Raw genomic sequence first — 26,663 nt, 5'->3', positions numbered from 1 at the left:
TTCGTACCAGAATTTTTTTACCCTTTTGCACTCCCACCACATGTGGATGAAAGTGCCAGTCTTCTTTCCACATTTCCAATACCTCTCATCCGTTTTTCCTTTATTATATAATCCCTATTTCTTTGGAGTCAAGTACCACATGTAGAACATTTTATACCAATTCTCCTTGATCTCCACTGAATATGCATACACTAATTTCTTTATCCATAACTCCTCCCATTGACTCATGCTGATAGTGTGTTCAACTATTCTGGCCCATTTTACCATCACGTCCTTTGCTTGCTCTTCTTCTGTTGCCCAAATAAGTAATTGTCTGTATAATATTTTTATTAATTTTTTTGTCTATCTGTAAAATTTTGTCCCAAAATGATTCTTGAATTTCAAATCCTTTCTTTTTATCTTCCTTGTATTCTTCATTGATCTGCCAGTACTGGAGCCAGTTTATGGTTGGGTCAATTTCTCTAATCTCCTCGTATGAATTTAACTTGACCTCTTGGTTGTTAATTGTTAGTAATTGTTCCATTTGGAACAACGGAGCTACTGCTGGGTGGGGGGAACCACACAGTGACAGATCCCCATATATGATGGGGAAGCATCAGCCAGCAGCGAGGTAGGGCATGTGCCACCAGTATTGCCCTGTTGCCTCCTGATTCACCATGGAGTCTGGTGAATCAGAAAGCTGGACCTCATCAATGTGATGAAGTCCATAGTTTACTTAGGTTCCTCCCTGAGCCTTCACTGAAAATACTCCATTTAATGTGAAATAAAGACAAAATGAGTGAGGGCAGATATCATTTTATTTCATTAGTCTTATAGTGCAAGTTAAAGCGACTTAAGTTAAGAGTGCAGAGAATAGTGGACTTAGTAGATACTTACAACATCATCACACAAGAGACTCCCCCCCCACCCCGTACTGTTTTGCCAGCCTTTATGGCGAAAAGGCAGGGATGAGGGGTAACTATGTCACCCCACACACTGCTTAGTTGTGGCAATATTTCCAAGATTTGTTGGTTCACACGGGGGAAGCATTGCCGAAGAGTGCGGATTCAGGCATACTTCCGTGTTTGAGGGAAGCTTCCTAGGACACTTCCATTCCAGTTGGGGGTGGGGCCTCTGCCAGAAGTCCAGCGATGTTGTGTAATAGGCAGCGCATCCATCTGTTACTGGACTGTCAGGGAAGCGCCCTAGGATGCTAAAAAAAGCTCCATATGAAGAAATCATTAGAGATAGTTTAGATTTCATTTGGATTCCCTTCATGAAAAATATGGACCTATTCTTTACAGGTCACACTTCTTGATAGTCACTTGGGAGGCAAAAGTGCATTGATTCAGTTGTGGATGAAAATGATGTCTGCTCAGGGCCATTCTACACTAGTCAATTTCACTTGAATTTTGAGATCACACTGGGGGCCAAAACCCCACCTTTTGGTAAAGGGGTGGCCAGATACCCACACATGCAGAACTCATGTCAAAGAAGGGCCTGGTGTTTTAATTGTAGGTAATAGGCTTGTCCGATCGATGGAAAAAATGTTTCAATTCTCGTTTCTAAAGTAGGGGGTGCCGGCGCTTCGATATAGAAAGTATTTCCAAATTTTTCACCCCTAATTTCAGATATTTCCAAAAATTCATAATGATTCTTAATGTTTTTAAAATGGCGGATGTGCATGCACAATCGCCAAAAAAAAAAAAAGGAAACCAGGGGGGACTTTTACAGGGCTCTCCCGCCCTCATTTCTTGAGCTATCCTCATCAAATTTGGTACAGTGGGAGATCACATTCAACGCTCTTTGCTCAACAAATTGCAGAACATTTTCTGTCTCCTATGATTTTTGGTGAATTTTCATACCTTTTTATAATACACTATTTTTCAATATTTGAGGAAACCTGTTCCTGGTTTGAAAGTCTTATTTCCTGTTCAATTGGGTTCTTATCACTGTAAAAGTCCTTCTTCTACTTGTGTAGACTTTGGATTAGAAACGCAGCACACACCAAGCAATGCCTTGGCAGGAGTGCCACTGTCCTTTGGAAACTATGAATTGCCTTTGAACCTTTTGATCAATGGTGCCACTGGCTGACCTTGGATTGCAAAAATGAAACTCTGGCCAAGGACTTTGGATTAGAAATGCAGCACACGCCAAGCAATGCCTTGACAGGATTGGCAATGTCCTTTGGAAACTATAAATTGCTGTGGACCCTCTATTGAATTAAATCAATGTCTGACTTTGTGATTGCAGAAATAAAACTCAGCCCAAGGCTTGGGATTAGAAACGGAGCGTGAGGGAAGCAATGCCTTGGCAGGAGTGCCCGTGTCCTTTGGAAACTATAAATTGCTGTGGACCCTCTATTGAATCAAATCAATGTCTGACCTTGTGATTGCAGAAATAAAACTCAGCCTGAGGGCTTTGGATTAGAAACAGAGCATGAGGAAAGCAATGCCTTGGCAGGAGTGCCCACGTCCTTTGAAAACTATAAATTGCCTAATGCCTCTTTTCAAGCAAGGACTCTTTGCCAGATCCCACAAGCCCCAAGCCAATGCAATATTTATTACCCAAAAAATATACACTATTTCAAACCAGCAACAAAAGCCCAAACCCTTACCAGACCCAAACCCCTCTGTCTCTCTACAGCCAGAACTTCACCCTCTCTCCCTCAATGCAGGCGGCTTGTTTGCTTGTGCAGCGCATCACCCTCTCCTCTCGGAAACCCACCCCAGAATGGCTTGCCAGGGCTATGGAGGGGGCTTTTATGGAGATCTTCCACGTGGACGCAGAGGACGCTAGCCCCCACCTTTCCATCCATTGTGGAAGCATCTGATTGGCCTGGGAGCAGCAGCCATTTTAGGCTGCGCTAGGCTCCCATTCAAGGTAGGTTGCAGAAACAAAATTTTTTTAAAAAATATTTTTAAATATATTAAAAAAAATGGGGGGGGGGAATTATAACGAAACATTAAGAAACAATTAGAGAATGGGCCAACGATGGTTCAAATTACATTGCCAGTTGCGCCCAGGGACAACGTCTCGGAACTTGAGAACAATCTGAAATAATTCCGATATAAGAATCATAACGATTTTTTGGACAACCCTAGTAGGTAACTAATAAAAACAAATGAATTTGATTATGTTTCTTCCAAGCTGACTTCTGTGAGATTAGGATATACATTTTGAATGAGTGGCAATACCCATTGCCTTTCCTGTCCTCTGGTTATTATAGTTGGTCTTGTTTAACTTTATACTCCCACATTTCTCATGTAGGAAAAGATACAAACCTAAAGCCTCTGTGAAAGCAATCAGTTCATATTCAAGGATGTATTTATGACTAAAATGTTACATTTTTCTAGTCTACTGGTCTAATGAGGAACTACTTTATAGCCAACAATAATTAATAACCAACAAATCTAGGAAGTATTGTTGACCAAAATAATATTCAGGATTTAGAGTGAAGTGACTGAAAGCTATCCAGAGCTTTTTCATAGATTCGTGCCACTGTCCAGCTCCACTGACCATGAGAATTTGTCAGGGAGAGATAGAGTGAAACAATCCCGTCAGTCTTAATCTGTCAGTTAACAGCATTTCTAACCATTAAATTTATTCTTAAAATGAAGATGAACACTACCGCAGTTCTGTGAACAGGTTCCAAGCAAAATGTTTTGACCAGTACAAACACACAACAAGCATGCCCCTCAGGCACTGTAAGAATGTAAAACCATAAGCAGAGGCTGGCTAATCTGGCACGCAGTGTCTAAAGAGATGTCTCTGATAAGCATGGGTGCATATATTCTTCCCCGTTTATGCTCCTTGGCATGTGTTTACTAGGCATGAGCGATCCATGAAAAAAATGGTTCAATACTCGTCTCTAAAGTAGGGGGCGCCAGCGCTTCATTTTTGAAACTATTTCTGATTCCCCCCCCCCCCCCCCAAAATTCGGATATTTCTGAAAATTCGTAATGCTCGAAATTGGTTCGTTATGAAGATGACGCATTGGTGAGCACCCTTTGGGTTCGTTCGCTTAACCAGTTACAGATCCACCTAACCATAGTTTTGCCGAGACCACATTTGACTAGCTTGTTTGCCAGAAAATCATGGGGGACCTTGTCGAAAGCCTTACTGAAATCCAGATAGGCTACATCCACGGCATTCCCCGCATCTACCCAGCTTTTAACTTTATCAAAAAAAGAGATCAGATTAGTCTGGCATGATTTGTTTTTGGCAAATCCGTGTTGACTGTTATCAATGACCGCATTTGTTTCTAAGTGTTTGCAGACCACTTCCTTAATGATCTTTTCCAGAATCTTGCCTGGTATCGACGTGAGGCTAACGGTAATTGTTTGAGTTGTCCTTTTCCCCCTTCTTGATGATAGGGACCACATTCGCCCTCCTCCAATCTGCTGGGACTTTTCCCGTTCTCCAAGAACTCTAAAAAATGATTGCTAGTGGTTCCGAAATAACTTCTGCTAGTTCCTTCAATACTCTTGGGCAGGGGTCCCCAAACTAAGGCCCGGGGGCCGGATGTGGCCCTCCAAGGTCATTTACCTGGCCCCCGCCCTCAGTTTTATAATATAATATTTTTATATCATTTTAAATAGTATAGTATATTGTATATACATATAATATTGATAATAATATTATGTTATACAATATAATACTCATAATAATACCATATAATAATATTATTTATATGTTATATATTACACTAGCTGTGCCCAGCCACGCGTTGCTGTGGCGTTGGTGAGAAATTGTTGAGGTAGTGGTGGTATTGAATGTCTGTTGTATGATTGTCTTTATGTTTAGTATGCACACTGAAGTGGATTATATGGCAGTGTGGAGTCAAGATAATCCAGTTCAAAGCAGATAATATAAGATTCTAAATGGGTTATATAGCTGTGTGGAAGGGCCTTGAGTCTACACTGCCATATAATCCAGTTAAAATCTGATAATCTGTGGAAGAGGCCTAAGTGAGGCCTAACTGTGCCTGTCCCCTGGGCTGAGTAGGTTGCTAGGAGACCAAGTGGGCGGAGCTTAGCCTTCAAACTGGCAGTAATTGGATAAAAACTATTATTCCTCTCCCTGTAATTAGGACTTTATTTTTCTTTTCTTTTTGTTGTATCAACCTAGAGCCGTGAATGATGGGTTGTGTTGTCAAATTTCGAGGTTGGGGGGCCTGTAGTTTTGTTGTTTTGTCCGCTGCCCTGATGCCATCACTCTTTTATATATATAGATATATTACAGTATAGTGGTATAGTTCAATATAGTAATATATAATGCTAATATTGTGCTGTGCTAATAATATGATATATTATATGTACATACAGCTGCTCTGAGTCCCCTTTGGGGTGAGAAGGGCGGGATATAAATGTAGTAAATAAATGTAGTAAATGAATAAATAAATAATTTTAGACTTAAGCTCGCCCAAAGTCTGAAATGACTTGAAGGAACACAACAATAACAATCCTAATTAACTTGACTATCTCATTGGCCAGAAGCAGGCCCACACTTCCCATTGAAATCCTGATAGGTTTGTGTTGGTTACAATTGTTTTCATTTTTAAATATTGTATTGTTCTTTCATTGTTTTTGTTGTTTTGCACTACAAATAAGACACGTGCAATGTGCATAGGAATTTATTCGTTTTTTTTAAAATGATAATTTGGCCCCTCAACAGTCTCAAGGATTGTGGACCGGCCCTCTGCTTTAAAAGTTTGGGGACCCCTGCTCTTGGGTGTAGTTGATCCGGCCTTGGAGACTTGAATTCATTTAGAGTGGCCAGTTATTCCTGGATGACTACTTTCCCTATTTGGGGTTGGATTTCCCCCAATCCTTCATCCACTCCATGTTGCTGAGGTCGAGGCTTTCTTTTTGTGAGAAGACTGAGGCAAAGAAGGCATTAAATAGTTCTGCCTTTTCCCTATCCCTTGTCAGAATTTCCCCATCTTCTCCTCGCAGAGGCCCTATCGCCTCCTTGTTCTTGCTTTTCCTACCGACGTAAGCAAAGAAGCCCTTTTTATTGTTTTTAATGTCTCTGGCAAGCCTGAGCTCATTTTGCTCTTTAGCCTTGCGAACCTTTTCCCTACAGGAGTTGGCTATTCATTTGAATTCGTCTTTGGTGATTTCTCCCCTTTTCCACTTCTTGTGCATGACTTTTTTTGAGTCTTAGACGAGTTAGAATTTCTTTGGACATCCATTCTGGCTTCTTTGCACTTGTCTTGTTTTTATTCTTTGTTGGCACTGTTTGCATTTGCGCCTTGAGTATTTCACTTTTGAAAAACTCCCATCCATTCTTGACTCCCTTGTCTTTTAGTATTGGTGTCCATGGAATGCAGCTCAATATTTCCTTCATTTTTTGGAAGTCAGTTCTCCCGAAGTCCAGAATGCAGTTTTGACTTTTTTTTGTTTTGGCCTTCCTTTGTATTGCAAACTTCAGGAGCACATGGTCACTTGCCCCTAAGGATCCGACCACTTCAACTACATTGATCTGGTCCTCCGCGTTTGTTAGGATGAGGTCAAGAGTAGCCGATCCCCTTGTTCCCTCTTCTACCTTCTGGACCATAAAATTGTCTGCAAGGCAAGTGAAGAATTTGTTGGACTTTGTACTCTTGGCTGAGTTTGTTTTCCAACAGATATCAGGATAGTTGAAATCACCCATGACTACTATATCTCTTTTTTGTGCCTGTTTGGTCAGCTGCTGACAGAAGGCTTCATCAAGTTCTCCATCCTGGTTCAGAGGTCTGTAGTAGACACCCACGACGAGATCATTTTGAGTCCCAGTTCCCTTGATTCTTATCCAGATGCTTTCAAGTTGGTTTCCTGGATTGCCGTCTTGCATATCTTCTGCAATGTAGATGTTTTTGACATATAGGGCTACTCCCCCTCCTCTCTCCTTTGTTCTGTTTCTGTGAAAAAGGTTATAACCTTCAATGGCTACATTCTAGTAATGGGTGTCATCCCACCACGTTTCAGTGATGCCTATGACATCATAAGTGTGGTGGTGTGCTAAAAGTTGGAGTTTGTCTTGTTTATTCCCCATGCTCTGTGCATTAATGGAAAGGCATATAAGCCCCTGGGACCTTCCCCTGGGCTGTTCCTTTGGGATTATTGTGTTCTTGGTAATTGGTCCTTGTTGTGTTTGTGCAACCCTCCATTTAGCCTTATGGTGATTCCCTGTGGTCGTGGGTAAAATTTGCAAGGCTATTGACCCCCTCTCCCGGCTGACCTAGTTTAAAGTGCGCCTGATGAAGTTTGCTAGTCTCTGAGCAAAAAGGTATTTTCCTACTTGTGTGAGATGCACCCCATCCCTTGCCAGTAGGCCTTCCTCCTCGAAAAGCAGGCCATGGTCGAGGAAGCCAAAGTGTTCCTCCTGACACCATTTTCTGAGCCAGTTATTGCCTGTCACTGCAGAGCTCCGTGATGTGGTTCTAAAAGCAGGGAACGGGCAGATGAGGAATTGACATGGAGGTGGGAGCCTACAGGAGAGATGGGCCACAAACAGTGAGAATGCTATCACGCTAGCTTCAAACTGCAACCATAAAGGAAGATAGCTATAGTACCACAGTAATTGCTGACATGGTGGCAGCCACAGGGAGCGGCCGGGTGGAGATTTGACGTGGTGGTGGGAGAAAACAGGAATGATGGACCACAAACCGCATCAGAGCTATGACGTTAGCTCTCACCAGCAACCATTAAGGAAGAAAGATATAGCAGCACAGTAATTTTTGAAGTGGTGCCAGCAGCAGATAACAGGCAGGTGGAGATTTAACTTGGTGGTTGGAGCCAAAGGATGGGATGGCCCCACGGGTAGCTGAAACAGTGCCAACGCATGACAATGTTAAGAGGACCACCACTAACAGAGACCAAACCACAACGTTGGTTCACACCAACAACCGGCAATAGGAGGCAGAGCTCCGTGACGTGGTTCTAAAAGCAGAGAATGGGCAGGCTAGGAATTGACGTGGAGGTGGGAGCCTACAGGACCGAACCAAAGTGAAAAAACTACCACATTAGCTCGCACCAGCAACCATTAAGGAAGGAGGCTATACCACCTCAGTGACTGTGTGTGTGGAGTAGTACTGTGTAGCTTGTGCCCTCGTGCATTGTGCGAGATAAAGTTTTTTTAACTAGGAGAAATATATATTTATTTTTAAATTTTGAAAGAATAACAACTAGAAATTTACTCTTCTCTCAATGGGTGCTCAGGATTGCCTAGCCTACTGCCTTGCGAAATGGAAAATCAGGAAGAAAGGCGTAAATGGTGGCTGAGCACAAAGGGGAATGGAGATCAGAAAAAAAAATTAAATTAAATTTAGAAAATTAGTTTAAATAAAAGAAAAACCTTGGAACAGACGCTTCTCTCAATATGCACTTAAAAGTGGCCAGCCAGAAGCCAAGCGGAGAGGCACAAAAGGGAACCTCACAGCTGGATGTAGTTCTGAGAAATACATATTTTTATTTCTTTTTATTAAGGAACACCCCTCCAAGAATCCCTTTTCTCAACGTCCACGCTGCAAAGCCAGCTGCCAAGAGCACGACAGCTAGCCACAGGTGCTCTTTCTTGCAAAAAAATCACCTAACCCAACCCAGTCCCGCTTCTTCCTTCTCCCCATTGCCTTTCAGCAGGGCCAAAATGCAAAAACCCATGGCCAGCTGGCCAGCCAGCCCAACACGGAGTCCTTGCTTCTTCTTAAGAAATACAACCCAGACCCCTAAAAGCCACTTCTCTCTTGCCTCTCAGTTTCCCTTCTTTCAGCTTCCTACTGCTAGTCAGATAGACCAAATACAACAGCCCACAGACAACAACCAGCATCCACCCACCCTCACACGCTTCCACCGAACCGCAAATGCCACGAGGCAGCCCAAACCGGGCTTTTTATAGAAGACTAATGTGTGGGCACGCAAAGGACATTAGCCCCCACCCTTGCATCCATTGTGCACTCCTCTGATTGGTTGGGGAGCCGAGACCATGTTTGGCTGTGCTGCACTTCCAAACAAGTTCGATTGCATTAACAAATAATTTTTAAAAAATAAATTAAAAATATTTTTAAAAATTATTTTGGGGAAAAAAATTATGATCAAATTTAAGATACATAACGAGAGTAGGGCTACAATGCTTCGAATTACCAAGCTTGATGGGCCGTGATAGCCCATGTCGGATACCGGATCAAAAAGTGGGATATATCCGATTTTAATCCAATTTAAGATTTTTTTTACAATTTTTTGACCATGCCTAGTGTTTACACAGAGGTATAATGCCTCTGGTACAGAAAATTGGACACAGTCATCCTGTCTATTATCCACTGATAGTTCTATCCCCTACTAATTTGTCCAATGGTCTTTTAAAGCCATTCAAGTTAGCATCTATCACTCTTCCTTTGTAATTAACATATGTTGTGTGATAGGGTAATCCTTTAAACCAGTCTGAATCTCCCACAATTGAGCTTCAGTGACTTTGGGTTGTAGTATTATGAGAGAGGAAGAAAGCTGTCTCAATGCTTTCTCCACATCATGAGCCGTCCCTGACCACCTTTCCTGTGCTAAAAAAAAACAAAAACTGTTCCTTATTATATGAGTATACACTGAATTATATGGCAATGTAGGTGGGGCCAAGATCAGTGACTACCAGTTCAGATCATGCTGATATATATGTGAAATTGGGAGTTTTTATTATAATTTTTCTATTATATTTTTATACAAATGTATGCCACTGTACATGTGAAGATATTCAATACTTTTTTGGTATTTTAATACCCATTTCATAGTTTAGAGGCATCCTTCTGGAGCTCTTTGCATTTTTGTTCTAACTACTCTTGAGAGGAGTCACTAGAGAAGTGCTACTCCTCTCAGCAGAATCTCCAGTTTCAAGAACACTCCTTCTGACTATTTCAAAGCAGTAGTCCTCTTTATCTACAAAAAAGATTGACTGGACTCCTGTTGGTGACTCATGCCTTTGTAAATGGACTTATATATGCAGAATTAGAACATTGACTAGAGCAGTCATTCTCAATGTGTGCTCCGTGGAGCCCTTAGGGCTCTGCAAAGCATATTGAGAAGCTCTGCGATTTCCTCCTCCCTCCTCCTTCTCCTTTAAGATATTCCTCCTTTTTCCTTCTCCTCCCCTCCCCACCTTCCTCACCCGCCAAAGTTTTTTTTTCTTGCACCTCTTGCTGCCTAGATCTTTTTTCCTCACCTTCTTCGCCACCTAGATCCTTTTCTTTTCATCTTCCTTGCTTCCAAAACCTTACTTTCCTCCCACCGTTCAGGGATGCTTTGATTATGCTTTTCCTGTATGTTCAAATGAGGTTGGTCTGGATGGTCCCTGTGGTTGCTCATATTGCTATTATTATTACAAAGGCTGAATGGCCATCTGTAGGGTGTTTTGATTGTACTTTTCCTGTATGGTTGGACTGGATGGCCACTGGGGTCTTCCATTGAAATACTGTTAAGTTTATATTGGTTAAAATTGTTCTTCATCTTAAATATAGTGTTATCCTTTCTTTCCTTTTTTTTGGGGGGGGGTGCACTACAAATGAGACATGTGCAGTGTGCATAGGAATGTCCTCATGTTTTTTTCAATTAGTTCACACAGACACCCTCCAGTTATCTGCCACTGGCCTGGCCCATCTGTCATTTTTTTTTTCAAAATAATTTATAATTCAAGAAGTTGGGGTATGGGTTTAGAGGGATTAACAAAGAAAAAAAATATTTATATAAATTAAAAAAGATTGCAGGAAAAATAAGGAAAAAGAGAGAAAACAGAAAAAAAACAAAAAACAAAAATTAACTTCCAATTTTAGTTCATCTGGGTAGATTATCTATATCTGTTCATTTTACTTTTTTGTCCAGTCCATCTTTATATGTTAACCTTATTTTTTCCTCATTTCAAATAATTTTTAAATACAATCCAATCTGTTGCTTTTTTCAGATTGTCTTGGTGAGTTTTCAGAAAATATGTTTAACTGTCTATATTCATTATATGTATTGTTTTTAATATCCATTCTTTTCTCATTGGAATTTCTTTAATCTTCCACTTTCTAGCATAGGTTATTCTGGCTGCTGTAACAAAATAATAAAATAAAATCTCTTGATTCTTGTTAAAGTTCATATCAGCCATTCTAAGGAGAAAGTATCCTGGTTTCATTTTAAATTTTATCTTGAATATTTCCTCTATTGTTTCATGGATGGTTTTCCAATAATCTTTTGCACTTTTACAACACCATCAAATATGTGTTGTCGAAGGCTTTCATGGCCGGGATCACAGGGTGGTTGTATGTCTTTCGGGCTGTGTGGCCATGTTCCAGAAGTATTATCTCCTGACGTTTCTTCCTGAGGAGGAAGCGGAGGAGGTAAGAATAGAAACAGCAAGGATCCTGAGAAATGAAAAACTTTCCCCCAGCAACATAACGAGAAAAGAAAGACAGGCCATCAAAGATCTCAACTCAGATCCAGAAATCATCATTCTCCCAGCTGACAAGGGGAATGCCAGTAATCATGGAAATAGAACAATACAAAGAAAAAAAATCAGACAATGTGATGCCTAGGGCACCTTTGGCCCCTGACCCTGTGGCCATTACTGTCCAGGACGAAGAAGACTTGGGTTTTTTCCCATGTCAGCAAGATTCAACTCCTTTCCAGATGCCTCATGTTGACATTTCTGAGCCAGAGCCAATTAAGGATGCCCTTGAAACTGCCGGCTCTCCCAGATTCTCCAGAAGGTTTAGTGTTTGATCATAGGGCATTTGTACAAACAGAAAGATCGCAAAAACAAAGTTTGAGGAGAAGCGCCAGATTAGTGGAGCATGGAGACTATGGCTAAACCCTATTCTCTTGGGAAGAATTTGGGAGTTAGACACCTGGCTGTGACTGTGACAAGCTCAGTTCTCTTGGGAAGTTTTAGGGAGTCAGGCACCTGCTTTGGGGGAGCTTATGAAGTTCAATAAAAGTACTGCGCTGAGAACTTTCCTTTGCAGTGTCAACTTTACCTCTGACTGGAAAGTAACATCATCTCTAGCTCCTGGAATTCAAGTGGCCTGAAGGTGCGCTACTCTTGAGTAGACCGGGCGCCGGTCTACCTCCCTGCCCAAGTTTGGACTGCGTTTCAGCTCCTGTTCATCTAGTTCCTGCCTTGCTTTGAAATCCTGCTTTTGGACATTTTCTCCAGAGAACTCTTATTGCCTCCTTGATCCTTTTCCCCCACTCAATACTCGGGCCGAGTTTGAGTGTGTTTCGGTTTTGGGACTTTGGACTCTAATACTGGACATAAGACTATCACTTATTGGACTAACTTTGATCTTTTCCGGAAGGTCAATTGCTTATTCAACTTTGCTGCTTATTTCCTTTTGGAACTTTATTAGCTTTAATAAAGACATTATATTGTTATTGGTCTCTGTGTTGGTTTTTGGTGCTCTCGTTGCCTTGGGGTGTAACAGACAACTTCTAGATCCCACAATTTACAAGAAACTGAAACAGACCGTACTAACAAAATCACCAGAAAAACGAACACTCTAATCAAGAACTCCTCCATTAACTTTGACATACAACAACAGCTGTGCAAATCAGAAACCCTCCCACCCAGGCTTTACAGACTCCCAAAAATCCACAAGGACTCCATCCCACTCAGACCCATTGTAAGTGCCATTGGATTGCTGACTTACAACCTGGCAAAATTTCTGGCTACACAGCTACAAACCCACATTAGGCTCACTGCGCACTATATCAAGGACTCAACACACTTCATAGAAAAGATCAGCAACCTTAAGCTAAGCACCAAGGACATCCTGATCAGCTTTGATGTGGTGTCCCTATTTACCAAGGTCCCAGTAGCTGACACCCTCACACTAATCAAACAAAACTTCCCAGAAGACATCACAGCCCTGTTTCACCATTGCCTCACCACTAGCTACTTTCAGTGGGATAATGGATTCTATGAACAGAAAGATGGAGTGGCCATAGGGAGCCCTCTCAGCCCAGTAGTAGCAAATTTCTATATGGAACACTTTGAAAAACAGGCCCTAGAAACAGCACCAAAAAAGCCAACTGTTTGGTTCAGATACGTAGATGACACCTTCACAATTTGGAGCCATGGAGAGGAAGAACTCAGCAAGTTCCTGGACCACCTTAACAGCATCCACCCAAACATCCAATTCACCATGGAAAAAGAAAAGAAAGGAAAACTGCCATTTCTAGATGTTCTGGTCATCCGCAAATCCAATCAACAATTGGCCACACAGTTTACAGAAAACCTACACACACAGATAGATACCTTCATAAAAACTCCAACCATCCCGTCACCCAAGTCAAAAAAGAAGCAGAATCAAAGCCCTGACAGACCGTGCACAAAGAATCTGCGAACCAAACTTCCTCCAAGGTGAACTAAATCACCTAAACTGGGCTCTACAGGCCAATGGATACTCCACCACAGACATCAGAAGAGCTGCAAGGCCAAGAACAAGCCATGAGAGTTGTGATGTTTCATGGGCCTTGTAGTCCCGTTCCTAGTACTATTGTGGCAGACGAAGAGGAAAACATGGGATTTACACCGTTTCAGCCAGAAACGGAGCCCCTGCACCTGCAGGATGTTTGCCCTCAAGAAGTTAGCCAAACAAGCCTTGGGCAGAATTCTCCCCCGTTTTCTCGAAAGGACAATTATAATAAAGATAGAGGCGCTAGGGAGGCGAATCGCCGAAGCGCCAGAATCGCAGCCAAACAATTAGCTGATTAGGTCTGCTTCCCTTGGGAAATTCTAAGGAGTCATGCATCTGGACAGAGATGAGCTTCACTTCTAGTTCTCCAGGGAAAGTGTTCTTCTGGCGGGAAATGAGACCCTATTTAGGTATTTTCCCGCGAAGGAAACCTTGCGGAGTCAACTCGTCAGCTTGAGGAGTGAGATCGTGTGTGGACTTCGTAATCCCAGCTCCTCGTTCCTGGACCAAGTTTCAAGCCGCCTTGTTTCACGGACCTTGCCACGGACCTTGTTCTTGTTCCTTGTTGCCTCGTATCAAGTCTTGCTTAGCCAAGTATCTAGTTGTTTTCCAGCCTTGTTGTCAAGCCTCCATGGACTAAAAGACCTTGTCATCTCCCCACACTTTGCTTGGCAAAGTGTGTGTTTCGGTTATTGGATTATAACTTTGGACTCTAATATCACACATTGGACATTGTTTTCCTGGACTATATTTGACCTTTCCTGAAAGGTCTACTTCTGAACTATATTCTTCACTTGTTTTTGTTGACTTTATATATTTCCTTAATAAAGATATTAGATAGATTCTGGTCTCTGCGCATGGTTATTGGTGCTCCGCAGCCTGGGTCCTGACAAGAGTCAAGACAAAGATCCACCCAGAGGAAAGGTGTTCTTACCGTACATCAAGGGAACCACTGACCGCATAGGCAAACTGATGAAGAAGCACAACCTACAAACTATCTACAGACCCACAAATAAAATCCAACAAATGCTATGGTCAGTGAAAGACAAGAGGGATCCTCTCTCCTCTGCAGGAGTCTACCGGATACCATGCAGCTGTGGACAAGTATACATAGGGACCACTAAACGCAGCGCCCAAACAAGAGTAAAAGAACATGAAAGGCACTGCAGACTAATTCAACCAGAGAAATCAGCCATAGCAGAGCACTTGATGAACCAGCCTGGACACAGTATATTATTTGAGAACACAGAAATGCTGGACCACTCCAACAACTATCATGTCAGACTACACAGAGAAGCCATTGAAATCCACAAGCATGTGGACAACTTCAACAGAAAGGAGGAAACCATGAAAATGAACAAAATCTGGCTACCAGTATTAAAAAACTCTAAAATCAAAACAGTAGATGGGAACCAACACTCTGAGGGCAGAGGAGCCCCAAAGATGGCTAATGAAAGAACAAAGGATGCCCTCCAGGCAAGAGACAAAACCTTTCCAATGCTAATTAGGGTGATTAACTGAAACATTAATGCTGGCTTCCCAGTGACAAAGGGCTCTTGCCACACCCTGGACTCTCCACAGATATATATATATTTTCCTTTCCTTGCCTAGTTTATCCATACCTCACAATCTCTGAGGATGCCTGCCATAGATGTGGGCGAAATGTCAGGAGAGAATACTTCTGGAACATGGCCACACATCCTGAAAGACATACAACAACACCACCAAATATGATAAAATGTGTCGACCTAGGTTCCACATTTCCACCATTGTTCTTGAATATTTTTATAACACTTGATGAGTTTTTACTTTTGTTTCTGTTGACAATTGTAGCAGAATTTTATAAATTTTTGTAATTACCTTCTTTTTTAATTGCAATACTTTATTCCATATGGAGTCTTTATCTGAAAAAACATTTTTCATCTTTGTCGTAGTGTTCTTGGATTTGTAGCTAGGATTTGTCTATATTGGTACCATGAAACATTCTTTTAAGTCCATCTGTCAAAATGTAAAACACAATGTGTTAAAAAGTTTGTCTATGCCTGATACCGTATATATCCATTATATATCTGATATATGATATAATATATAAACATTTATTGGGGTTCCATGAGAAACTTCTAAAAGAGCTCCACAGCTGAAAATGTATGAAAACTCCTACATTACAGGGATATTGTTACATTAATACATAGCAGAGGTAGCAAAATGTCAAATATGTACAAATGCCCAATGTACAAGACTGTTGTGCTATGGGACTGATATACACCAGTCCCGACGCATGTCATATTTGTTCCAATACACATCGTATTGGTCCTGGTCCCCAGTGGGTATCAATGCATATCAGGCACCCTTCCTGGTATCCCATTTTGCATATTTGCAATTCAGTGAAGGGTATCTTAATGCTTTTCCTATGTAGCTAGGTATACATAAATTTATATTGCATAACAGATCAAATAGGATGTTGACATTTAATATTATATATTTTTAGCAAAGCATATCTGTTTCTCTCTTCTTCTTTTTTTTTAAAAAATGTTTTTATTAAGTGTTTCTATACATAGAAAGCGAACAATGGTGGGTATAGGAAAGATAGAGTGAGAAAAAAAGGAGAAAGGGAAAAAAGAAGAAAAAAATTAGGAGAGGCAAAAAAAAAGAGAAAAAAAGAAATATATATATATTAAAAAAGTGTTTGCCTTCCAATTCATTCCTTTCAGGCATGTTTCATATCCATCTTATATTGTTTCCACCTTCTATCTTTTATGTTTATAAATATCATTATCTTACTGACTTCTCATATTGATTCTATAATTAATGATGTTCATTGTTTCTCTAGGAAGTCCTTGACTCTTGACCAGTCTGTTATTTTATGTTCTAATTTTATTCTTTCTGTCAGAATGTCCATTTGCATAATCTCAAGTACTTTAGTAGTCCATTCATATATGTCTGGTATTTCTCTTTCTCTCCATTTTTTGGCTATGATAATTCTAATGGTTGTGGTTAGAACAATTTTTCTTGGTTTTTGTTTAGTTTGATGTCAGTGATACTCAGGAGGAAATATTCTGGTTTCATTTTAATATTGACCTGGAGGATTTCTTCCATACTCTTCCTAACTTCTTCCCAGAACTTCTGGATTTTCTTACATAACCACCACTGATGGAGGAACGTGCCTTTCATTGTTTCACATCTCCAGCATTTGTTTGATACGTTCCTATAGAATTTTGCCAACTTCTCAGGAGTGAGTTACCACCTGTGGAACATTTTAAGCCAGTTTTCTCTTAAGTTTATTGAAGCAGTGTATTTCAGCTTTTTGTTCCACATATTTTCAAGGTCTTTGGCCCATTGTATCATGCAGGATTTAATCAGATCTGCTTCTGTATCCCACTCTGGTAATTGATTATATAATATTTTTATAGTTTTTTTTTCCATTATTTTATCCCAAATATTCTCTTTAACCATGAACTTTATCTTCTTTATAACATTCTTTAATTTGGTAATATTGGAACCAGGTTATCTTCAGGTTCGTTTGCTTGATTTCATCATATGTTTTTATCATCAGGTCTTTATCTTGGGCCTTCAAGATTTGTTTATACGTGAGCCATTGATTTTCTCCTAGTTCTTTCTTATATTTAGCCTCTAGCAGAGATATCCATAATGGAGTTTTATCTCATCTAGTATTTCTCCCAAACTCTAATTAGTGCTGCCCTTATAAAATGATTATTAAAGGTTCTTTCCATTTTCTTTTTTTTTGTACCAAGGGTATCCATGCCACCCAAACCTCAAGTCATGTCCCTTCAGGTCTAGTAGGTTTTTTCCCTTTCTAATGTTGCCCAATCTTTGATCCACTTAAGGGTGCATGCCTCATAGTACAGTCTCATATTTGGCAGCCCTAACCCCCCTCTTTTGTTTTCATCTGTGAGTATTTTTGTTTTGATTCTGGGCTTCTTTCCATTCCATATAGATTTTGAGATTTCTTTGTGCCATTTATTGAACAGGTGGTTATTTCTTATGATTGGAAGGTTCTGAAAGAGGAACAGTAATTTCAGCAAAATATTCATTTTTATAATTACAATTCTCCCTAACAGTGAGGCATTTAGGTATTTCCAATTTTTCAAGTCTTTTGGGATATTTTTCCATTTATCCTCGTAGTTGTTTTTAAGGAGATTAGTATTGCTTGCAGTAATAATGACCCCTAAGTATTTAAACTTCTTCTCTGTTCTCAATTTTGATTCTTCCTCTAATTCTTTGACCCTATCCTTGGTCAAATTCTTTGTTAGTATTTTGGTTTTCTCTGTATTTAGTTTGAAACCCACTGGTTTTCCAAAATCCTCAACTTTCTTAATCCATTTCTGAATTTTGCCTAGTGGGTTTTCAATTATAAGTACCAGATCGTCTGCATATGCCTGCAGTTTATATTCTTCCTTTCTTATTTTCATGCCCGTTAGGTTTTTATCTTCTCTTATATTTTTAACAGCAGTTCTAATACCGTTATAAAAAGCAAGGGAGATAGGGGACAGCCTTGTCTCGTTCCTCTATAAATTTTTACTGTTTCTGAGTTTTCTTGGCCATTTATTATGATTTTTGCTTCCTGATTTTTATATATTGCCTTAATTGCATTAATAAATTGATATCCCATATCTAATTCCTCCACAGTTCTAAAGATGAAATTCCAGCTTACTTTGTCAAAAGCCTTTTCCATGTCTATAAACATCAATGCAAGCTCTTTTTCATTATTTTTGCCATAGTATTCAATTGTATTTATGAAATTTCTTATGTTGTCCCGTAACTGTCTGTTAGGCAAAAACTTGTTCGATCATCATTTATCCAATTTGTCAAAAGACGTTTTAGTCTGTCTGCCAGTATTGATGTGAAAATCTAATACTTACTTACTTAGGCGATCCCTCGTAGCTCGAGGATGATTGTCTTCCATCCTTGGTGTCTTGGGGGTGGGTTCTTAGGTGGCTGAAGAGACCTATTCTTGACCCGCATATTCTCCCGCAGTGAGGACATCGGTTTCCAGGTGGAAGGCAGTCCCGGTCGGGGTTAGCTTGACGCTCCTTCCTCTTGGCACGTTTCTCCCTTAGGCCCTCCGTTCGTGCCTCTTTGAACTTCGCAGCACTGCTGGTTACAGCTGACCTCCAATTAGAGTGCTCAAGGGCCAGGGCTTCCCAGTTCTCAGTGTCTATGCCACAGTTTTTAAGATTGGCTTTGAGCCCATCCTTAAATCTCTTTTCCTGCCCACCAACATTCCATTTCCCATTCTTGAGTTCGGAGTAGAGTAACTGCTTTGGGAGACGGTGATCGGGCATTCGGACAACGTGGCCAGTCCAGCGGAGTTGATGGCGTAGGAGCATCGCTTCAATGCTGGTGGTCTTTGCTTCTTCCAGTACGCTGACATTTGTCTGCCTGTCTTCCCAAGAGATTTGCAGGATTTTCCTGAGGCAACGCTGATGGAAACGCTCCAGGAGTTTGGTGTGACGTCTGTAGACAGTCCACATTTCGCAGGCGTAGAGCAGGGTTGGGAGGACAATGGCTTTATAAACAAGCACCTTGGTATCTCTACGAATGTCCCAGTCATCAAACACTCTCTGCTTCATATGGAAAAATGCTGCACTCGCAGAGCTCAGGCGGTGTTGTATTTCAGTGTCGATGTTGACTTTTGTGGAGAGGTGGCTGCCATGGTAGCAGAAATGGTCAACATTTTCTAATGTTACACCGTTAAGCTGTATTCCTGGCTTTGCAGAGGGATTAGCTGGTGCCTGTTGGAAGAGCACTTTGGTTTTCTCGATGTTCAGTGAGAGGCCGAGCTTCTCGTATGCTTCTGCGAAGGTGTTTAGAGTGGCTTGTAGGTCTTCTTCTGAATGCGCAGACTACGTTGTCATCAGCATATTGGAGTTCTATAACAGATGTTGTGGTGACCTTGGCTTTGGCTTTCAGTCTGCTGAGGTTAAATAGCTTGCCATCTGTCCGATAGATGATTTCCACTTCGGTGGGAAGCTTCCCATCAACAAGGTGAAGTATCATAGTGATGAAGATGGAAAATAAGGTAGGGGCAATAACACATCCCTGCTTGACACCTGATTCCACCTTAAATGGGTCACTTTGGGAGCCGTTGCTGTCCAAGACTGTTGCCATCATGTCATCATGGAGAAGCCGCAGGATGTTCACATCATATTGAATGTGGAAAATCTTATAATCCACATTCAATAGTGAGATTGGGCGATAGTTTTAACGTTTTTGGGGTCCGTGTTTTCCTTATGGATTAACGTTATATTGGCTCCTTCCCATGTTTGAGGGATTTTTTGCTTTGTCAGTGCATCATTCGTAATCTCTTTTAGAAGTGGAGTCAAATTTTCTTTGTACATTTTGTAAAATAAAATGTCGTAAATCTGTTTCTCATTGGTCCTTCAGATACTTTAGCTGCACCTGGAAACATTTGGCTAACAATGCATACCCTGGTGAAAAGTAATGTGCATATAGGATGCCTCTTTGTACAATGTTCCTGTAAACTACTTACAAAATCATAATCCTTGGTTGAGCAATCTTACTATTGAATTGCCTCAGGGCTCAGGTATTTAATCAAAAGGACGGCTAAGGGTGGATAATTGACTGGTGAATTGGCATCCGGTCCTGTCCCCGCCCCCTCCCGCTCCTCACTGTCCTTTCTAATTAAATCAACTTAAATAAGAAATAGTTAAAATGGAATGGTCCCTATTTAACAAAAAAAATGTATCTGGTCTTATTATTCCATGGTTGGTTGTCAAATATACATTCTGAGAGGAAGAAAGGAAAGTTCTTGATAAACTTGGCAGTTGTTTTCTTTAACAAAAGTCAGAAGAACTTCATATTCTTTTTTTTTTAAAAAAAATCAGTTGTTCTTTCTTCATACCCATGAGACCTATTTCAGTGAGTAATGGAACCAAAAGGGATGTTGTTATGGACTTGCCTTGATGTAGCTTGAGGGCTGACAGAACAGTGCTGTCACTGAAGAATTGGGACTGCTAAGGGATGGACAATGAACCTGGATGGTGCTAGGGCATCTATTCCTTCTCTAATTCTTTCAATTAATGGAAACTTCATGCAGCAGTCTTAAATTTAACATTTACGGTTTTGTATTTTAATGTTAGCAATAAATGGTTTTACTATAGGATGCAAATAGCCAAGACTAGAAAGAAATAAGAGGTTAACCACTTTTTGCATTTAACTGACAGTCAGCGCTTTAACACACTTTGCCACTGGGGCTCCCAAACATTAACTATATACAAACTACATTATTTAATCTAAGAGCTTTCCATTCTCTGTCTGATAGTTATATTCTATTCATATTCTTCTACACCCATTAAATGAAAAAGAACCATCATTTCCCCACATAATAATACTCTTCTTGTCCAAAAAAAAAAAAAAAAAAAACAGTGATGGAGGTCTGGTCGCATCTTTGCTGGAGGAACACAATGCATAGACCCCAATCTTTCTTAAAGTTGTTTGGAGATCTCTCCTTGATTAATATAGTAAGTTTATCCATTTCTGCAAGTTCACTTATTTTTATAAGCAAATTGTCTTGTGTCAGAATCTAATATCTCTCTGTTATATGTGTTATCATTATTGCTTATCTTTAATTGTTCATAGTTCATAACCTGTGTGTTCTGTTCTATTTTGGCCTCACCATAAGGGTGCCATGTCAGTCATAGCATCCAAAGACCCCTTTCTTTTCTTTTCCCCAGACAACTCTTCAGTCCAGACAGTGTGGGAGGTAGTCACTCACAACTTCCAGGAGAGCAAAGAGCATCCCATTAACAGAGCACATTTACTGCAATAAGAGTGGAAAGCAATATTGACAATGTAATGACTTATGTAACACAATCCGAGATACTTTTTAAAACTAGATATTATTAATGGCAATAAGTCCATTCTACTAATGCAAAAGTTGCTTTTGAAAATAAAATTACAAGCTGTGGGTGTAAGATCCTGAGCTGAAATTGTATGTATGAATAAATGATTCTGTGCATATCTATTCAGAAGCAAGGCAGCAGTGTGAATACAGCAGTGCACAGTGGAGGGACCCATCATTCCATGCCCCGCATGGCCCAACTTACCCCAGGCCCCATCCAACAGGGGCAAACGTCCACCACCCAACTTCTCTCCATTGATCCCAATGCAACACGGGAAGCCTACTGTGTTGCCACCATGGTGGCATGTGCCAGGTCCTCTTCCCTTTTGTGATAGAGCTTTGTTGGAAGTAGATCTAGGACTTGGGATGGGAGCCGGTAGGCTCTGCCACAAACCTGAAGATAAACCAGCATATGCTGTCAATTTTTACCCCATTTGTGAGGTCAAATGTCTCATTTAGTCTACTTATGAAGATGATATGTTCCTCAAAACATCTTGGATTTGAATTTTCTATTAAATGTATGCAATAGTACATAGAAAAAAGTAATGCACATTTTGTATTTTCAAGAGTCCCTCAAAATTTCTCATTTCCAAAATGTCCAATGCTGCAAATTTCTGTTTGGAATGAAAGAAAAAATCCTGAGGTTAAATAGGGAAATACAAAAAGCATTCTTCTCTCCAGGACCTTCACATCACTATGACCAAGCTCAGCTGAGAGTGTGTTTCTGTATACAGTGATCCATCACTTATCGCTGGGGTTAGGTTCCAGGATTACCTGCAATAAGTGAAATCTGCAAAGTAGGGACGCTATATTTATTTTAATATTCATACATTATTTTAGTAGTTATACACTATTTTAAGTCTTTATCAACCAATCGTGTGTTGATAAATCGCCTCCTTCTCCTCCCATTGCCGCTCGGGCTCCTTTTCTCTCCCTTTGGCTTCTCCTTCCTCCCTTCCTTAGGCTGTAAATTGTAATTTTTTATGATTTGTAATAATCTTTTAGAGTTTTGAAAAACTGCGAAACAGCGAATCCGCGAAAAGTGAACTGCGAAGTACTGAGGGAACACTGTATACATATTCAGGACTAAAACCTAAATTCTTATGAGAAATTTCCTATACTGAAACACATTTGCTTGCTTTTGTGTGTTCCTTTTGTGTGTTTCAAATGTACCTGTTTCCTCTCCTGCTTATATTAAGGTGCCTATTACACCCCATTTTAATGGTGTTTTACATGACATATAAACTTCAGTGCATATGTTCATTAGCTTACTGTAAAAGATAACAACTCACTCCTTCTTTTGTAAAATATATTTCTGATGTACCACCTTAGACTAGAGTCAGGTTTGGAGACATTTGTGCAAACTGCCAATTTTTTTCCAGTACAAGTATTAGTATAACTACTAACTTCACTGTGAGCAGTTTTGTATAGCATGTTGGGAGAAAAGTAAGATATACACAAAATAATGAGCAGCATAGTCTCTGGCAAATATAGTAGTGCATTCTAGATGTAGATATTGGACAGAAGATTCTAAATAGTTGATTAGTCTAAATGAAACATTTGTCAACTGATAAAACAGTTAATTAATGAGGAGTTAGAATGCACACTTACAGTTACAAATTTGTAGCCTACAACTACTGTTTATATTCACAACTCTACATAATCAATAAGAAAGAGAATACATTGATATAGCCCCCAAACAGGGCACATCAAATAGCAGCTGGTGTGAGCAATAGGGGGTCTGTTCTGCCTCCATGCTTAACTAAATGAACTGGAAGGAACCATAGCATGAAGGACAGATCGGAGACTGTATTTGGTAAAACGAAATATTTTATTAATAGACAAAATGGATCTCTTTTCCTCTTGTTGCCACTACAAAGTCTCTTGTGAGGAAATAAATCTTTAAGTCTATGCAGTTCTGGATAGATATTGCCACACAGTATGAAGTCTTGTCATGACTGGTTTCTTTGTAGCTTTGAGGTGACTTTAATACAATGTTGTCATGACTTTCTCTATTGCTATAGTCTATGGCTTTTTAATCTAACCTAAGTACAGTTCTGACGTGATGTGAATTTCTGTGCTCCTTTTTGCTTCCTACACTTCCTTCCAGTGCTTCATCAACTGGCAAAATCTAACTTACAAAATATAACTGCCATTTCAGGCTGGCAGGAGCCAAGGCTAAGCTCCGCCCCTTTAGAATCTTAAAGGGACAGGGCAGCAGGTAATGTTTTGCCTCCTCGTGGCATGACAGGGTCTGTTTGGGACACAGGTGACTGACATTTCCACAATGTCCCATGACCAAACTCCAGTTCAACAGTCAGGATCCCTGTCTCAACTTTCCACTGAACTGAAAATTGCTCATGGGAGAGGGGTGGAAATATCAATTATCTCAATCAGCAAGAGAGCAGATCACTGTTTTCACAGGAACTGTTTGCCTCATAAGTCTACATGGGGAGAGGGATCATGCTACGAGAGACTGCTTAAGTAGATAACTAATGGTGCATCTACTGTTTAGAATACATTCAACTTGAAACCATTTTATCTGTCATGGCTCAATACAATGGAATTCTGGGATCTGTAGTTTGGTAAGTCACCAGCAACTTTTGAGAGAAAGGGCCAAAGACTTTGTAAAGCTGCAATTCCCATGATTCCATAACATTGATGTCAAGACACAGACACCTCTTAAAAGGCCACACACAAGGAGAAAAGATAACAAACATTTATTAAATGATATTCTGAATCTAGGAACACTTAACTCCAGTGTTCCTGGTAAAAGTAAAATGTCTTTGCTTAAAAAAAATGCAAAAATGCGGGAACAGAAAAATAATCCGGATTATTCTTACTGATAATCCGGTTTAACTCCAGCCAAAAGTTCACTGAAACTATTGTCACTCCCAACTACGGCACAGAAAGCCAGGAGAGGGCCAAACGCACACCCATAGCGAGAACAGGCAATGCCGTTGCCCAAAATCCAGGCTGAATCCAGAAACCAAAGGAAAGCCAACCGGGAGTAGTGATGCCGTCGTCAGGAGCCAAGCCGAATTCAGGAACCAAAAGGAGAGCCAACCGGGAGTAGCGATGCCGTCATCAGGAGTCAAGCCAAATTCAGGAACCAAAAGGAGAGCCAACCGGGAGTAGCGAACGCCAAGCCAGGAATGAGCGATGCCGTTGTCAAGAGCCAAACCGAATCCAGGAACACGAAGCTGTACAGCCAGGACCTAAGCCCAAAAGGAGAACAGGCAGCGACAACCCAATGTCCAAAACGACAACTTGCCTTCTGCAAAAGAGTCTTTCCTTCCAACTCCACTTCTAACTTATGCATCGTTATCCAATGATGATGAAGCCTCCGCCCTGTCATCATTATCCACAGCTGATCTTGACCTCATACGTGAACCTCGCCCATCATCCCTCCAGTCCCTCCATCTTTGTTCAAGACTTAGATCTCCCCATGTCCCTGGTGTATCAATAGCTTGCCAATCCCCTGATGCACCCCCAGAAACTGGCTCTGCACACACACTTACTTGAGTCCAGTCTGCAGCACTTTCCATCTCACTCTCAGACCATCATTCCCAGAAAAACGGTCAAATGTTTCATCTTCTGTGGGAGCAGTGAATAGATCCCGGATCTTCTTCCTTTCCCTTTCCTCATCTGACTCTTGCTCCCGAGTTGATCATTTAGTTCCTCTACTCTCTGTTAACCCATCTTCCTCCAGCATGGACTCCTCATTGCTAGAGAACCCTTCAAACGTTTCTTCCTCAGAAGGAGCCATAAGTATTTCCCAGACCCGCTTTGCTTGCTGTTCCTCATCAAACACCTGCTCACCATTAGCCCTTTTCCTCCTGCTAGCAGTTCTACTAGTAATAGAATTATTGCCCCCTGGCCCAACTACAACAATTGACAATTACCGTGGTGTGAGACTGCATTAATTTTACAATGCAAATGCAGCCTAGGATAGCTATGTAGCTAAATAGGTTATAAATAAATAAATAAAAAGGTTTATGTACAAGGTTTTATGGATGAATGGCTCAAGTATTTTGTATTATTTTAAATCTGTTTTTAATTTCTTATGTTTTATTATTTTGTATTGTTGTATATTGGCATTGAATTCTGCCAGTTTTGTAAGACACCCTGAGTCCCTTCGGGTGAGAAGGGTGGGATAAAAATAATGGAAATAAATAAATAAATAATTGATCCAGAATTATACCCAAGCCTTTGTACTTGTCTGTCCACCCCTTCATCAGTACATATATCTGACATTATTGTTTTTCTGAATTTTCTGATTCCATTAATTATTTTGTTATTCAGTTCTTTCTTAATGATCTCAGGAAGATATGAGAATTCCAGACTTAATTTCAGCATTTCATCATAATGATCCTTTTTCATTACCAAGTAGTACTGTACAGGATAAAACAGTGATTATGATACTTGTGCATAAAGTCAACAAATGGATTATTTTAAACAGGAAAAAGTGGGATACCCGTAACAATGGACTGGTATTTCACAAGTTTTCAGAACCATAGAGTTGGAAGAGACCACAAGGGCCATCCAGTTCAAGCCCTTGCCATGAAGTAACACTCAATCAAAACACCCCCAACTGATGATCATCTAGCTTCCACTTAAAAATCTCCAGAGGAGACAAAGGCATATTCCTTTATCAAACAGCTCCAACCAACAGGAAATGAAGTTGTTCTTCATAGGTTGCACTTTCTGAAGGAGCAGATTTATAACATAGGGGTTTTTTCTGACTCCATTACTATCTCTTGAGAAATAAGTTACCTCCATTTTTAAAAGAAATATTCTGTAACTTATGACCCATCTATGTCCTTGTCTGGACGGTGATAGTTTCAGCAGTAAACTTAAGATTAGATTTCTCCAACACAGGATACAATGATGCAGAATGTCAAAAAAGCAGTTACCTGGTTATCATAAAGTCAGCAGAGAGACCATAAAGGTCGTCCAATCCAACCCTCTGCCATGTAGAAATACACAATCATAGCATTCCCAACATACAGTACAGCCATGCAACCTCTATTTTAAAACCTCCAGAGGAGACTTTTGAAACAAAGAAGTCTTTTTAAAACAAAAGAAAATGTAAAGGGAGAACAGTAATCTTTTAGAGTTGTGATATCTTTCTTTTGTGAAATATCTCTAATTTTATTTATTTATTTTTAAAAGAAAGGCTACCAATAAATGAGTATTGTCAAAACCACTGCCTATTGAAACACCCATAAGAAAACATCACTGCTCCGAAATGGGACAGGCAAGTTAAATAGATTTTAGTGGATTCACCCATTCTGGCACACACAATTTCTCCTCCGTGTTCTGAACTCCCTCCTTTCAGCACAGTTCAACTCCATTTTGGGGATAAAAGTGGACAAA

Source organism: Anolis carolinensis, chromosome 2, assembly GCF_035594765.1.
Source record: "Anolis carolinensis isolate JA03-04 chromosome 2, rAnoCar3.1.pri, whole genome shotgun sequence".
Lineage (NCBI taxonomy): Eukaryota > Metazoa > Chordata > Lepidosauria > Squamata > Dactyloidae > Anolis > Anolis carolinensis.
Note: the sequence above shows the minus strand (reverse complement) of the source record.